Source organism: Girardinichthys multiradiatus, chromosome 5, assembly GCF_021462225.1.
Source record: "Girardinichthys multiradiatus isolate DD_20200921_A chromosome 5, DD_fGirMul_XY1, whole genome shotgun sequence".
Classification (NCBI taxonomy): Eukaryota; Metazoa; Chordata; class Actinopteri; order Cyprinodontiformes; family Goodeidae; genus Girardinichthys; species Girardinichthys multiradiatus.
This window is the reverse complement of record NC_061798.1, coordinates 5,721,921-5,735,257: the sequence shown is the minus strand read 5'-3', so window position 1 is coordinate 5,735,257 and position 13,337 is coordinate 5,721,921. Positions and strand designations below refer to the sequence as shown.

The 13,337-nt window shown below is 41.5% G+C and overlaps 1 long non-coding RNA gene across 2 annotated transcripts; it reads left to right on the top strand.

Annotated features, from left to right (window-relative positions):
- The first annotated feature begins 5,716 nt into the window (after nucleotides 1–5,716).
- On the top strand, nucleotides 5,717–12,750 carry LOC124869157. Of its 2 annotated transcripts, none has more exons than XR_007038506.1 (3): nucleotides 5,717–5,995; nucleotides 12,181–12,540; nucleotides 12,654–12,750. It is a non-coding gene; the product is annotated as an uncharacterized LOC124869157 (long non-coding RNA). The 2 variants fall into 2 exon arrangements; XR_007038505.1 differs by lacking the exon at nucleotides 5,717–5,995 and having other exon boundaries at nucleotides 11,210–12,320; nucleotides 12,407–12,540.
- The last annotated feature ends 587 nt before the right edge of the window (nucleotides 12,751–13,337 follow it).

Genomic DNA, 13,337 nt, shown 5'->3' with positions numbered 1-13,337 from the left:
GTTGGAACACACCCTCCGGTCCCCCTTCTTATAAAGGGGGACCACCACCCCAGTCTGCCAGTCCAGAGGCACTGTCCCCGACCGCCACGCAATGTTGAAGAGGCGTGTCAACCATGACAGCCCTACAACATCCAGACACTTGAGGTACTCAGGGCGGATCTCATCCACCCCCGAAGCCTTGCCACCGCGGAGCTTTTTAACCACCTCGGTGACTTCAGCCTGGGTGATGAAATATGCATAAGGGTGTCCATCAGTGCACTTGGCACCAGGACACCCTTATGTTTGAACATGGTGTTCGTTATGGACAATCCGTGACTAGCACAGAAGTCCAATAACAAAACACCACTCGGATTCAGATCGGGGAGGCCATTCCTCCCGATCACGCCTCTCCAGGTGTCACTGTCGTTCCCCACGTGGGCGTTGAAGTCCCCCAGCAGAATAATGGAGTCCCCGGGAGGGGCACTATCCAGCACCCCCGACAGGGACGCCAAGAAGGCAGGGTACTCTGCACTACCACTCGGCCCGTAGGCTGAAATGATAGTCAGAGACCTCTCCCCAACCCGAAGGCGCAGGGATACAACCCTCTCATCCACTGGGGTAAACCCCAACACGAGACGGCTGAGCTGGGGGGCAACAAGCAAACCCACACCAGCCCGCCGCCTCTCCCCGTGGGCCACTCCAGAGTAGAAGAGAGTCCAACCCCTCTCAAGGAGATGGGTTCCAGAGCCCACGCTGTGCGTGGAGGCGAGCCCGACTATTTCTAGTCGATATCTCTCGACCTCCCGCACAAGCTCAGGCTCCTTCCCCCCCAGCGAGGTGACATTCCACGTCCCTAGAGCCAGCCTAAGCATCCGGGGATCGGGCCGTTGAGGTCTCCACCTTCGTCCGCCACCCAATCCTCTTTGCACCGGTCCCTCACGGTTCCCCCTGCAGGTGGTGGGCCCACTGGGGGCCCACTTTTTGGTCAAAACTTATTCTATTACTTCCTCCATGGTGTGTCAATAGTGAATCTTTGCAATCAGGTGTTGCAGGTGGGGTGCCCTATTAGAAAGTCGCCACGATTTAAGTAGATATCTTGAGCTTATGCCATCTTGCATGGTTTACCCCTTCATTATAAACACTGGAGTGGCCCAGCCAGAGTCCTGAGTCAAATCTCATACAGAATCTGTGGGGCGTGCTAAAGATTACGGTGATGGTAAGGAAACGCTTTCATCCTCCGCGATAGGAAAAGTTTGATTGCTGTAATCTGAATAAAGCTTTTTTCTGTTGCCCAGCACTGCATATTCAATTCAATTCAATACAAAAATACTTTATTAATCCCAAAGGGAAATTAAATGTTGTTATAGCTTATATTATGAAGGTTTCCTCAAAGAGCCGTTGTAGATGCTGATGGCTGTGGGCAGGAAGGATCTCCTGTAGCACTCCGTCTTACAGCAGATCTGAAGAAGCCTCTGACTGAAGACACTCTGTTGTTGTAGGACAGTCTCATGAAGAGGATGCTCAGGGTTCTCCATAATGTTCTTCATTTTATGAAGAATCCGTCTTTCCACAATGATCTCCAGAGGTTCCAGAGGAGTCCCCAGAACAGAGCTTTTTTTATTAGCTTGTTGAGTTTTTTTAAGTCCCTGGCTCTGATGCTGCTTCCCCAGCAGATGATGGCAGAAGAGATCACACTTTCCACAACAGACTTATAGAAGATATGCAGCATCTTGCTGCAAACACCAAAGGACCTAAGCTTCCTCAAGACGTACAGTCTGCTCTGTCCCTTCTTGTAGATGGCTTTACAGTTGTATCTCCACTCCAGTCTGTTGTCCAGGTGAACACCGAGGTATTTATACTCCTCCACCACCTCCACTTCTTCTCCCATGATATAAATAGTTTTTGACTTATTCCTGTTTGTCTTAAAATCTACAATCATCTCCTTTGTTTTAGTCACGTTTAAGATGAGATGATTGTTTCCACACCATGCCACAAAGCGGTCCACCACCTTCCTGTACTCAGCTTCTTGTCCATCTCTGATCCACCCCACGACTGCAGAATCATCTGAGTATTTCTGCAGATGACAGGAGTCTGTCTTGTACTGGAAGTCTGAGGTGTACAGAGTGAAAAGGAATGGTGAGAGTACGGTCCCCTGTGGTGCTCCTGTGCTGCTGACTACCTGGTTAGACTCACAAACCTTCAGTCTCACAAACTGTGGTCTGTTTGTCAGGTAGTCTTTGATCCAGGAGATTGTTGAGGCCTCCACCTGAGTCTTCTGGAGTTTCTGACAAAGCAAATCAGGTTGGATTGTATTAAATGTTCTGGAGAAATCAAAGAACATGATCCTCACAGTGCTACTGGCTTTGTCCAGATGACAGTAGGTTTGTTGAAGCAGGTGTATGATGGCATCTTCAACTCCAACTCCACAGCGATAAGCACACTGAAGGGGGTCCTGATGGTTTACTGTTTGCTTACTCAGGTGGGCCAACAGGAGTCTCTCTAGGACCTTCATGATGTGAGATGTCAGGGCAACAGGTCTATAGTCATTGAGGACTGATGAATGAGTTTTCTTTGGTACCGGAACAAGACAGGAGGTCTTCCACAACACCGGAACCTTCTTCTGGGCCAGGCTAAGGTTGAAGAGGTGCTGCAGAATCCCACAGAGCTGCTCTGCACAGGCCTTCAGGACTCTAGGGCTGACATGATCTGGACCTGCAGCCTTGTTCCTATTCAGTCTCTCCAGTTGTCTCTTCACCTGACTTCTTGAGGCACACAGGTGGAAGGGGAAAGCAAAGGAAGCATCTGCATCTTCTGATATGGTTGATGGCAAACATGTAGAAGCAGAATGGTCTAGGGCTGAGGTGGAAGATAAAAAATGTGAGGTGTTACTGGACAGCTGTGGGTCCTGTGGGTCAATGGAGGGTGGGATTCAGAGACACTTTATACAGAACTAATAATTCTAGTTATCTTAAGAACATCTGGAAGGATTTGAAAGGTATCCAGGCCAGCTGGGAACAGTATATACTATGCACTCTCAGTAATGTGGAGAAGAAAATGTATGTGTATGAATTGCATTGTTTTTTTTTTGTTGCCAAAATATTTTTATTGACATTTTGACCATAAAATTACAATCATACAATAGAATGTCGTCTGATCCATACAAAATTCCTTCATGACTGCTGTATGACCGCTCTGCATAGTATTGTATCCAAAAAAGAAATCAAACAAAGACAACACCCTAAACAAACCTTCTATCATCAGAAGAGGTAATCGAGCATTATTAATTTAACTTCTGTCTCATTATAACATGACTGCAATTGTATACTTGTGTTTAAATCTTCAAAACTCAAAAGTCCAATTAATCATCTGTTACACTCAAGTTTTGGATAAAGCTAATAAAAGGTCTCCAAATCTTCTCAAATAAATGTTTGATGTCCTAATGTAATGTTATTCTTTTTGGTAGAAGGCTAGACATCATTTATTTTAACCACTGGGTGGCGCTAGGTCCATTCACAATCTTCCAAGCCAAAGGTATACTTTGATTTGAAGCCAAAAATATCTATGAAAGTGCACCCAGATGTACTATAACAATGTTTCTCTGGGTATAAAGCCAGTAGAAACAATTTTGGATCCAGTAAATTCTGCTTAGAAATTATCATCTCAATTTTGCTTTGCTTTTTATTTCCCCCCCCAAAAGGTTTTTATTTGTCTGCACTCCCACATGCAATGAAATAAAGTCCCTTTGGAGCCACACCTTATGCATACATCTGTTATGTTATATTTTTTCAGTTTAACAGGTGTAACATATACTTGCATCAGCCATTTCAATTGTAGCATTCTGAGGTGGCTGTTTATAGACATAGTATGTGCTTTGGCACAAGCCCTTTCCCTGTCTTGCTCCTTTACGGATAATGACAGGTCCCCCTTCCAGAACATTAGTCTATTTCTTGAGTTCTCTGATGTATTAGAGAACAGCAATTTATAAAGAATATGTTATAGTACCCCTTCTCAATTTATTTTAATCATCAATTTTTCCAGTGATGTAGGGGAAACTTGTTAAGATTACTACCATTGGCATTTACAAAAGCTGTCAGTTGTAGGTACTTAAAGTAGTATATTTATCAAGCTTAAACTTAGATTGTAACTATCCAAGAGACATAAATATATCCGGCTCTGATGGAAAAACTTCAGTAATGGATTTTAATTTGACAGATGCTCATAATTTGAAAGCTGCGTCATGCCAAAATTTAATCCAGTTTATTGCATTTTGTATTTTTTTTCAGCACTTAACAAATGGCCAAATGGACAAATACAGAATAAAAAGGGGGTGTCAGGGACAGGTATAGTTGAGGAGTTCAAAGCACATAGATTTTGAAAAATGAAGCTGAACTGCCGGTTAAAAGTTTAGAAACACCTTTTCATTCAATGGTTTGTCTTTATATTTATTACTACCTCTGGGAACTCTTTCAAGACTGTTGGAAAACCATTTCAGGTCATGAAGCTCATATAGAGAATGCAGAGTGTGCAGTCAAAGGTTTGGACCCTCCTTTGTCATTCAATGGCTTTTCTTTATTTTTATTACTTTCTACATTCTAGATACATACAGAAGACATCAAAACAATTTAGTAACAGATATATAATTAGATAGCAAACAAAAAAATTGTGAAATAACTCAAAACATCTTTCATATTTTACATTCTTCAAAATGGCCCCCTTTTGCTTAGATTACTGCTTTGCACACTCTTGGCCTTTTCTCTGAGCTTCATGAGACAAATACATTATGACATACAAAAGTTAGAGTGGGTTGGCTCACCTTTATAGTTAAAACCCAGTCATTGTGTTTTTTTAATTACAGCAAAACACATTTGAAAAATAGATATTTCAATGTTCACCAGAAATGCAGGATCTGCATGGATCAATGAGAGTCAGCACCTTAAAAATGATTAGAGGTATTTTTATTATTATTTAGTCAGGAAATAGTTTCCATTGTTTAGATGAGTTTTCTCATACGGAGTCAGCTTCTACTTCTTGGTTCTGGGTCGAGATTCCAGGAAATATACAGGGGTTGGACAATAAAACTGAAACACCTGTCATTTTAGTGTGGGAGGTTTCATGGCTAAATTGGACCAGCCTGGTAGCCAGTCTTCATTGATTGTACATTGCACCGGTAAGAGCAGAGTGTGAAGGTTCAATTAGCAGGGTAAGAGCACAGTTTTGCTCAAAATATTGAAATGCACACAACATTATGGGTGACATACCAGAGTTCAAAAGAGGACAAATTGTTGGTGCACGTCTTGCTGGCGCATCTGTGACCAAGACAGCAAGTCTTTGTGATGTATCAAGAGCCACGGTATCCAAGGTAATGTCAGCATACCACCAAGAAGGACGAACCACATCCAACAAGATTAACGGTGGGAGTAACAGCGGACTTCCCGTGACGTCACTGTTTGAATAAAAACCCAGCGCGCCAACAAGCAGACCTCTTCCATGCAGGTCTCAAGAGGAACTGAACAGAGGGACACAGCGCGCTAATGTCTCTTTGCTGGCAAACAGACATAACTCTTCGAACTGGATCCAAGAGTGTCATACGATCACGTGATCATATGCACTAAATTAAGTAGGAATGAGTTGCTGTTTGTGTATCTGTTATTCATTCACTCATGAACGGGGTACAAGCAAGTCTGTACAAGGTACAAGCGTGGCTTGACTTTTCTTTCTGATGTCTACTAAGGCAAACTGTGTTCCAGAGAGTTCCCAGCAGAGACCCTGTCTCTACAACTCCGAGTGGAGCAGTTTTTCTTGGTCTGAAGGAAGGACAGAGGTACCGTAACACAATACGCCGCTCTATGTGCAATTCTGCCCGGACCATCAGAACGAGTCACCCCCCTTTCCCACAGCTATGGAGGTTAGCTGCAAGTTAGCCCTTTGTTCACTGTGGATGCTTTCCTCAACTTCGTTGCCCCGAACAACTTCTCAGCACAGGTTCACGTAAGAGGTAGTGTTTTGGGCAGAGAAGGTTAGTTTTCAATGAAATAATCTAAACAGTGTTTGGTTTATGAGGTTTGGTTTTGTTTGTGTTTAGAACTCAGCCATCTTAGTGCTAGCAGATTAGCTGCTCAGCACATGCTCAGTTTGTGTGTTCAGTGTTTTTTTAAGTTAAGACAAACTTTATTTAAAGGGTGATTTTAAACACAGAAGATCAGCCATAATGAGCCGTCCACGCTTATTCACTTTAATCCTTTTATTAGTGGTATTTTAAAGGCATGTGTTTGATTCTGATGATAAGCTATAAGCTTCTTTTGTTAGCTTCAACTGCTAACAGCTAAGAACACGTGCTTGCCTACTTTGAGTCAGCTAAAGATCATTTACCCAAAAAGGTTGTTTGTTTCAATCTAGGAAATAATATTTCCCTAAATATTATTTTACAAAAATTGATAACTAATTAAACACCATTAAGACCCATTTATCCAGAAAGATTTGGTTCTTATTCAAAATAATTCCTTAAATATTATTTTACTATTTCCTTAATAATATTTCTTTTAATATTATTTTAATAAATAAAGGCAGCTAATTAAATACCATTGAGAATTGGTCATCTCAGAAAACTGTAAAAGCGCTAAAACCCTAAGTTGCTTCAAATCAAGAGTAAAAATGTATTTGTTTAGAGTGGCCTTTGACTGTGCTGTCTAAAGATTATTAGTTAAGTTTTCAGTCCAACTTTCCTTTAATTGCTCTCTTTCATTCCTTTCATTACCCTCTGGCCCCCAACGACCCAGACCTCATCCACAGACAGGGCCAAAAAAATTAATAATAAATGCTGTCCACACAGTCCAAATGAGCCAGCCAGCTGGAGTTGCCCCAGGACAATATAGTCCCAACCCCCCAATGGATTCCAGTCTCATCCACATTAACCTCCAACCCCCTATGGACCTCAACATGAACCTCCCCACAGGTCCATCCCCAGCCAGGACACAAATGAACACATGAACACATGCCCCCAAACACAAATATCACTGACTTGATTAGAGACACGTCTCATCTGAGGGGATCTCTGGTTCAGATTCTTCTGCAAAAGCTCAGAAAGAAAGCTTAAGACAGCTCATGTTAATTTCACATGATCACCGGGTACTTGAAAAGCAGAACATAACTTTTGCTTGTTCTTTGATCAACAGATGCACAAACATCTGATCGTTGTCAACTTGCTGAAAATTTAGCACCAGCAGTTTCTGCAGGTTCTGTGAAATTCAAACAAAAATTACATTTCCAATGAACTCACAACAAGACTTAATAGGACTGTGCAGTCCTATAAAACATGTTCTGGCTGAGGACTTATATCATGAAATGTTAGCAAAATGTGAGCTATCAAACTTCCATGTTTGCAATCCTGACCTGCCCCTATGTATCGCTCAAGACCTTTTTGAAGGTATTGTTTCCTACGATTTAGCTGTATACTCCAACATCTTATAAAAGTTGACAATTTGCGGAGCTGAATCGAGGAATAGATAAATTCATTAGTGCACCAGCCGTTTCCTCTGGTCAAGATTGCCTACCTAAAACTAATAACTAAAACTAATCAACAATCTGATTATATTAAAAAAACTGTGTCAGCTCACTGTATCTATGTCTTTAGACAGAGGGATGACAGACACTTATCTGCACCTGTCATCTAATTATATCTACTCAACTGTGAACACAGACACCAAGTAAACCATTAAGAAAACAGAGAAATTGAACATTGAATTGCAATTAAAACTAACCTATGTGTGTATTTTTTTTTTCCAGGAGACTGCTTTACTTTTAATCAATGGCCAATAAGCATTAATCACCCAAACCTACATTCCTGTCTGGTCTTGCAGCACTTTCTCCTACCTACTGTGTATTTAACTTGGAGTATAAAGTGAAAGCAATATGCAGACAGGAGTTCATTTAAAGGTTGGAACTAATTCACTAATGCATTTGCTAATCAAAAAAACATATTTGGTAATTTACAAGCATCCTAAAAATAAAGAAAAAATTAGTTTGAACACAGAGTTACATATCTCCTGTCTGGAACTGGATCACTCCTTATTTTTAATGGTGTGTTTGGGATTTAGTCTTACTCAGTACCTTGTTCACATTGGTTTTGTTTGCCTGTACATGCAATTTTAAACTGTCTGGAATGTTAAAATGTACCAGCAGGGTTCCTTTGCAGTGTACAAAAGTATGGAATTTGCTTTTATTATTTTGTATGTCTAAATAAGTATGGAAAAGACAAGGGGTATGGATGCTTCTATTTTCAGGATTTATTCCCTATTCCTTTAACTTAATGCTATATCCTTCCATTCCTCTTTCAAACCTTGTGCCCTACCCTCCTCTATTTCTTCTCTCCATACTTTTACAAAAAATATTAAGAATTATTCAATTCAGTTTATTTATATAGCACCAATTCACAACACGTCATCTCAAGGCACTTCACAAACGTCAGGTACATACAGTGCCTTGCGAAAGTACTCGGCCCCCTTGAACCGGACAACATCTTGCCCCATTTCAGGCTTCAAACATAAAGATATAAAATTCAATTTTTTTGTGAAGAATCAACAACAAGTGGGACACAATCGTCAAGTGGAATCAAATTTATTGGATGTGTCAAACGTTTTTAACAAATAAAAAACTGAAAAGTGGGGCGTGCAATATTATTTGGCCCCTTTACTTTCAGTGCAGCAAACTCACTCCAGAAGTTCAGTGAGGATCTCTGAATGATCCAATGTTGTCCCAAATGACTGATGATGATAAATAGAATCCACCTGTGTGTAATCAAGTTTCTGTATAAATGCACCTGCTCTGTGATAGTCTCAGGGTTCTGTTCAAAGTGCAGAGAGCATCATGAAGACCAAGGAACACACCAGGCAGGTCCGAGATACTGTTGTGGAGAGGTTTAAAGCCGGATTTGGATACAAAAAGGTTTCCCGAGCTTTAACCATCCCAAGGAGCACTGTGCAAGCAATCATATTGAAATGGAAGGAGTATCAGACCACTGCAAATCTACCAAGACCCGGCCGTCCCTCTAAACTTTCATCTTGAACAAGGAGAAGACTGATCAGAGATGCAGCCAAGAGGCCCATGATCACTCTGGATGAACTGCAGAGATCTACAGTTGAGGTGGGAGAGTCTGTCCATAGGACAACAATCAGTTGTACACTGTACAAATCTGACCTTTATGGAAGAGTGGCAAGAAGAAAGCCATTTCTCAAAGATATCCATAAAAAGTCTCGTTTAAAGTTTACCATAAGCCACCTGGGAGACACACCAAACATGTGGAAGAAGGTGCTCTGGTCAGATGAAACCAAAATCGAACTGTTTGGCCACAATGCAAAACAATATGTTTGGCGTAAAAGCAACACAGCTCATCACCCTGAACACCCCATCCCCATTGTCAAACATGGTGGTGGCAGCATCATGGTTTGGACCTGCTTTTCGTCAGCAGAGACAAGGAAGATGGTCAAAATTGATGGGAAGATGGATGGGGCCAAATACAGGACCATTCTGGAAGAAAACCTGTTGGAGTCTGCAAGAGACCTGAGACTGGGACGGAGATTTATCTTCCAACAAGACAATGATCCAAAACATAAAGCCAAATCTACAATGGAACGGTTCACAAATAAACGTATCCAGGTGTTGGAATGGCCAAGTCAAAGTCCAGACCTGAATCCAATCGAGAATCTGTGGAAAGAGCTGAAGACTGCTGTTCACGAACGCTCTCCATCCAACCTCACTGAGCTCCAGCTGTTTTGCAAGGAAGAATGGGCAAGAATTTCAGTCTCTTGATGTGCAAAACTGATAGAGACATACTCCAAGCAACTTGCAGCTGTAATTGCAGCAAAGGGTGGCGCTACAAAGTATTAATGCAAGAGGGCCGAATAATATTGCATGCCCTACTTTTCAGTTTTTTATTTGTTAAAAAAGTTTGACACATCCAATAAATTTCATTCAACTTCATGATTGTGTCCCACTTGTTGTTGATTCTTCACAACAAATTTGAATTTTATATCTTTATGTTTGAAGCCTGAAATGTGGCAAGAGGTTGACCAGTTCAAGGGGCCGAGTACTTTTGCAAGGCACTGTACATTCCAATTAATCCAAATCATTGAACAATGCAGTCAGATTCAGTTATTTATTCAAATTGGATAAAATGTTTTTCTGTCTAAGGAAACCCAGCAGATTGCATCGAGTCAGAGATTTATAGCATTCCCTCCTCCTGGATGAGCATTTAGAGACACTGGACAGTCACTGGCGTTGACTTTGCAGCAATCCCTCATACTGAGCATGCATGCAGCGACAATGGAGAGGAAAAACTCCCTTTTAACAGGAAGAAACCTCCAGCAGAACCAGGCTCAGTGTGAGCGGCCATCTGCCACAACCGACTGGGAGTTTGAGAGAACAGAGCACACAAAGAATACAGATCCAGGAGTACTTTCTATGGGAAGGGAAAGTAAATGTAAATGTTAATGATTGTAGCTCCTTTAGTCGTTTCACCTTGAAAGAAAGAACAGATAAACTCTAAGCCAGTTTTCAAGGATAGAGTCTGAAAGAGAGCACATAGAGTTAGTCACAGTAAAAGCTCAGTCAATTGCCATGTCTAGGAGAGAGAAAGGGATAAACACTGAAAGACAGGGCCATGTGGATTATCTGTAGAGGGTGAGCATTAAGTCATTGCCAGCAGAAGCTTGGACGATGCCCAGAAAGGTGTCACAGGTAGACAGACACAGAGTCAGGCCAGGTGTAGCTTCTAGGAAGAGAAAAGAGAGAGAACATAAAGTTAAAAACTGAAATAACAGCAAATAATGCAAATTTGGAGAGTAGTGTGAGAATGTAGCAAAGAGGGTGAAAGTGGTCATTCTGTCCTCCAGCAGCCTAAGCATATAGCAGCATAATTACAGAGATAACTCAGGATAACCTAAGCCACTCTAACTATAAGCTTTATCAAAAAGGAAAGTTTTAAGCCTAGCCTTAAAAGTACACAGGGTGTCTGCCTCATGGACTAAAACTGGGAGCTGGTTCCACAGGAGAGGAGCCTGATAACTAAATGATCTGCCTCCCATTCTACTTCTAGAGACTCTAGGAACCACCAGTAAACCTGCAGTCTGAGAACGAAGTGCTCTGTTAGGAACGTATGGAACAATCAGATCTCTGATGTATAATGGAGCTAAATCATTAAGGGCTTTATATATGAGGAGGAGAATTTTAAATTCTATTCTGGATTTAACAGGGAGCCAATGAAGGGAAGCCAAAGTATTCATCAGAACTCTTGCTGCATTAATTATATTTAATAATTTCTGACTAAAATCATCTGCAATGTTTACATATTCAAAATATAGAATGAAACTGATTGTTGGGATACTAGCAGGTAAGTATAATAATTATTAATAATTAATAACTTTTAACCAAAATCACCTATTGTAACTGTATTACAACCACAGGCTGCCGGACAGCAAATCACTTTTTGATGTGTATTGAAAATCTGGAAATGAAAAATAATCAAAGCTTTGGACCAAATGAGAAAGTGAGGAACCATGATAACATGGCTAGGTGTTGGCTTGGTTAACTAGCTTCGGACAGTAGAGTGAAACCGCACACGGGAAACAAGCAGGGGAAAGGACAAAAAGGGAAAATATAAGCAACACACTGCAGAACAAACAGTGGCCAAAGTTTGGGACTGTTGATGCAAAATTAAAATTATGTTTGGCCATTGACATTTTTGCTTCAGTGTAACTTCACCTCGCAGCATTCATTGCACCTCTGACATCACGGCAGAGGTGATTTATATCCCCTGCAAGCCAAGCAGCTTTGCCTTTCGTGTTACCTCGCAACGAAGGCCCATTGTGGGAAACTTCCTCGGAGGATGAATAAACATACAGGACAAGATAACTTATTCCTAATCAATACTTTGAAGAGCTTGACAAAGCTTGAGATCTCACTATTCTGATCAAAGACCTAAACGTTGCAGTTTGCAACCCAGGTGTACAAAGTCCAACTCAGGATTTTCCAACAGGATGAGTCTACCTGCTTTTTTTTTTCCAGTCGACTGGCTACGGTTCATCATATTTCTCTCCTGCTGACCGTTTCTAAGCCTTACATGGATGTGTGAACGCTCACAATCGTCGTACCTGTCCGGGAGAAGATATCGCTCAAGTAAACACATTTCTTTTGTGCCGTTTCTCGTAGTCCGGGCAGGATATAGATTAGAAGTAAGATTGAGAAGACGCTTACTTGGGAGTGGAAGAAGATGTTCCGGGATAGGGGAGTAAGCCACAGAGACTGTGTCTGGCAGGCTGGAGTAAGCTGCAAGGAGTCCCTTCCAGGAGGTGAGTAGTGTTGGAGTGTGGAGAGGCAGAACGTTGAGCAGCTGTTTCTCGGGTTCTGAGCTCTTTCCTTGTGCTTAATGGTCCAGGGAAATGAGAAGGCTTTCAGCAGTGATAAATACACTTAAGTATTTATCTACCAGACAAAGGATGGATCAAAGACAGAGAAACCTGACCAGGGTCTTCATTGGTTGTAACCTTAAGGGAAAGGAGCACAGCCAAGGTAAGAATCAGATTGATTAGGATCAAACAAGCAAAACTCTGAGCTGGTCTTGTTGGTCTGATTACCACTCTAAGTAGACAAACAATCTGATGCCTCCTCCTTGTTTCCAGCAGCTTAAGAGTTTTCCCTGATTGCTCCTTGATGAGCAACAGCTGTGACCTATCACAGCTATCACCTATCACACCCTGTGGAAAAAGGTGAGAGACAAACTCCACACAACAAACTACCAACCTGCACCTAGCTCTGTGACCTAACAGATCCAGGATTGTCAATGTTTTAATTCAATGTGTTTGAACTGTATGCTTTTTGGTTCTATCAAATATTGGTATTTTCACTGTGTTTGAATTTAATCCAATGTGCTTTGGAAGGCATGGTCAGCCATCAAGATGAACACTCCCTTAATAGCATCATACATAGCATTAATGAACCTTTGCTGATTATAATAAATGGTTTAAAGAGTCAACTCCTGCTGGAACTATAGGAATTGGTGTTCACAGTTCAACATGCGCACATAAGCCTGTCCAATTAACAAGCAATGAGATTCTCAGTCTGCCATAGCCTCAAGCCCAATACCTATAATAATAATAATAATAATTGATACTTTATTGATCCCCGAGGGGAAATTAGACCCTCTGCATTTAACCCATCCCTTATAGGGAGCAGTGGGCTGCCGTTACATCAGTTACATCTGAGCATTTAATACCCTTGACCACAGCCACCCAGAATGAAGGCAATGCCAAAATGTGGAATCCTCAATACTAGGATCTAAGGTACAACTAGTGGAGATGTCATAAGTA